The 3,695-nt window shown below is 49.4% G+C and overlaps 1 long non-coding RNA gene across 1 annotated transcript in view; it reads right to left on the reverse strand.

Moving 5' to 3' along the window:
• LOC113455891 overlaps nt 1-3,695 on the reverse strand; it is a 44,404-nt gene that overhangs the window by 19,892 nt on the left and 20,817 nt on the right. The window lies entirely within an intron of this gene.

A 3,695-nucleotide genomic window follows, 5' to 3' on the forward strand; every position in this document is an offset into this window, starting at 1 on the left:
CCAGCCTATCCAGACCACACTATCCAGCCTATCCAGACCACACTACCCAGCCTATCCAGACCACACTATCCAACCTATTCAGGGACTGTGAGTGTACCTCTGTCAGTCCTGTCTTTAGTCACTAAGTTGTGAGACAATTTGTCACAAAGCAATGGCCAGGTGATACAAATAGAGATCAGATACTGGAGGCCGGGATGGAGGCTGCGGGGTGAAGGGGGGGAGATGTATCTAACACTGACTCAGTGTTCCCCAAATGTCCTCGTTATGTAACACTTTATCCAAAGAGCCAAAGGGCCATCAGAAAGCAGAGGGCACACATCCTTTATCCCAGGTGCACATCACCCAGTACTACTAACAGCTAGGTTATCTTCAGAAAGTTACCAGCTCCAGATAACTTCATCTGCTTACCTTGATTGAGGTCCTGGTCCCAGTGGGGCTGCGGCAGAGATCTCTCCTATGCCCCATCAGCATAGCCTCAACCCTGTCTGAGACCAGCCCCCCAGGGTGCATCAAGGAATGAGGTCTGGGACCTACCTGCGAGGAAAACTTCCCCAGGATATAGTCCCTTTGAGTATATTTCTAGAGCTATCATCACGTCTTATCATAACCAACTTTAGAACCTCATGTTCAAGATCTATTAAGTGTATTAAGTATCATGTGCATGTGTGTGTGTGTGTGTGTGTGTGTGTGTGTGTGTGTGTGTGCAGGTTTTGGGGGGAGACATAGCCAGAGAACAATGTTGACTATTGTTCCTCAGGCATCCAACACCTTGTTTCTTTGAGAAAGGGTCACTCAATGGCCTGGAACTTGCCAAGTAGTCTAGACTGGCTTGAAAGTGAGCCTCTAAAATTCTCCTCTCTCCATCTCCACAGCACTAAGATCACAAACCCATGCCACCCCCTGTAGGAGGAGGCTGCTTGTTCGTCCCGGCCACCCGGAACCAAAATAAACACACAGAAACCATATTATTTAAATCACTGCTTGGCCCATTAGCTCTAGCTTCTTATTGGCTAACTCTTACATATTAATTTAACCCATTTCTATTCATCTGTGTATCGCCATGTGGCTGTGGCTTACCGGCTAAAGTTCTAGAGTCCATCACTGGCGGGGCTACATGGTTTCTCTCTCACTCTGCCTTCTTCCTCCCAGCATCCAGTTTAGTTTTCTCCACCTAGCTAAGTTCTGCCCTGCTATAGGTCCAAAGCAGTTTTTTGCTCATTAATGATAATCACAGCACACAGAGGGAAATCCCACATCACCTCCCCAGTTTTTTTTAAGTGGATTATGAGGATTGAATTTAGTCACTGGGCATTTCCCTCTGCTCCCCTATTTAATCAAGAGCTGGCCACAAACTATATTCCATTAGTAGGTGACAACTTTGGATTGTCAACCAGTGCTGAGCATCCTACCAAATGCCCACCTGCTCCTCCCAATAATCCTAAGCAGGTGTTGCGAGATTGAGGGCAGAAAAAGAACCAAGGGCATGGCTGAGGCTAGAGCTGGTCCACAGGTCCTCAGAGCCACCAGCCCTTGGAGACCATCCCTGAAAATGAAGGCAGTGGTCCCAGGGGAGGGTCAACCCCACATAGTTCACCTGCTAGAGACACGGGTCCTGGTCAACAGGGTGAACTCGGCATGTGAGGCTGGTCATGATCAGAAACAGTCCAAGGACATGACCCTGAGAGACTTACTCGGACCTGGAGAAAAGCCTGAGGAGCCAGCAAGGCACAAGACAGCCTTCAGAACAATTCTGGCTTTAGGTCTTCAAATGTGGAGCCAATGACTGGGTTTTGGAAGCTATGAGCCATTGGAAGTATATATATTTTCATAGCAGTGATATATTCTAGAAGCGAACATTAGGGGGCTATCAACCAGATATTGAAAAGCCTAGGGAATTACCTTCTGGAAGCACAGTGGTAAAGCCCAGGAGAAAAGTTCATGATTCCTCTCATTCCCAACCCACCCGCCAACAGAAGGTGTGTGTGGGCATTTGCGACAAGTATATGTTTACATACGTGTGCCTGTGTTGTGTGTTTAAAAACACACGTATTTGATGAATTTATGTTTGTCCATATGTAATATACATATTGAGTGTGCTTTGTATGGAATGTCTAATTAAATGTATGTTTGTATATGTGTGTGCATGCGTGTGCACTGGTGGATGTTCGAGTATGTCTGTCTGTGTGTTTGTGTATGCATGTGTATGTATATAATAGTATTGCTGTGTGTATATATTTGTGTGTCTTCATGTACGTTTCTGTGATGGTGTATATGCTGGCTAGTCTTATGTCAACTTGACACAAGCTAGAGAATTGCCTGGAAGAAGGGAACCTCAGCTGAGAAAATGCCTCCGTAAAATCCATCTGTAAGGTATTTCTTAATTGATGGGGGAGGTGGGTGGTGCCATTCCTGGGCTGATGATCCTGGGTTTTATAAGAACCAGGCTGAGCAAGCCAGTAAGCAGCACCTTCCAAGGCCTCTGCATCAGCTCTTGTCTCTAATAGGTACCTGCCCTGTCTGAGTTCTTGTCCAGACTTCCTTAGTGACGGACTACCATGTGGAAGTGTGAGCTGAATGCACCCTTTCCTCCCCAACTGCTTCTGGGTCACAGTATGCTGTCACAGCAATTGAAGCCCTAATAAAAACTGTGTCTTCACCTGTGGATGAGGAAGGCTTGACCTCTGCAGCCGGAATGATCAGAAGTGGCAGGATTTGTGCTCAGGGCAGGGCAGGGCAGGGCAGGGCAGGGCAGGGCAGGGCAGCAGTCTCCTCAGGCTTGGGTGCCCTTACTACCAATCAGGAAGTGGGTTCCTTTGATCATTTGAAGGCTGAAATAAAGCCTGGCTTCTTCTGTATTCTAACGCAGCCTAGGAAACGGCCGTGTACCACACAGGAGGCCAAGAAGGGTCACAAGAGGAATGTGCCATAGACTATGCACTCAGTTCCCCTTGCTTCTCAGAGCCAACGCCCCGGCTCTAGGCAGCTTCCACCCTCCCACACCAACTCTGTTCTGTGGGGACGAGGTCCTGCCCTGTGGCCCCTGGACTGTATGTTGCCGAGAAGTCCGATGTTGCAGAGGTCCTGCATCAGATGCCAATCCCTTTTTGGAGCTGGCAAGAGCCACACTGATCAGTGCTGTCAGCAGGTGTGGCCTTGGTTTAATGCCCCTCCTCAGCCCTGCCTCTGTCATTCTGCTGAGCTGTAGAGCCCAGCACCGTGATTGGTGGAATGACGGTGAGGTCACGTGCCTGAACTGCCAGTGTGGTCAGTGCTCACACGGGTATGGGCCAGAGCTCTAAGGCTAAGCTCTCAGGTATGGACTGGATACTCCTCCTCTCTGCCCCAGGCATCCTATCTGACTGTGAATGTCTCAGACAGGACCTAGACACCAGTCCAAGAGCCACCGGCACCTGTCTAGGGTGCACTCACTCAGGTTGCCCCAGTGGCAGATGATTGGCTGGCTGGTCAGACCCGGCCTTAGGTGTTCTGAGGACTAAGTCAACATGAAGCCTTGGTTCTGGGACGGGAAGAGGTAGTCAGTTTTCTCTTCCAGCAGCCCCCATCACAACCTAGCACCACAGGCTCTCTCTAAGACTCCTGCTGACATAGTTCCTCATGGGGCACGTGTCAGGAGGAGGCACGTGTCAGGAGGAGGCACGTGTCAGGAGGAGGCACGTGTCAGGAGGAGGCACGTG

Source organism: Microtus ochrogaster, chromosome 4, assembly GCF_000317375.1.
Source record: "Microtus ochrogaster isolate Prairie Vole_2 chromosome 4, MicOch1.0, whole genome shotgun sequence".
NCBI classification, from domain to species: domain Eukaryota; kingdom Metazoa; phylum Chordata; class Mammalia; order Rodentia; family Cricetidae; genus Microtus; species Microtus ochrogaster.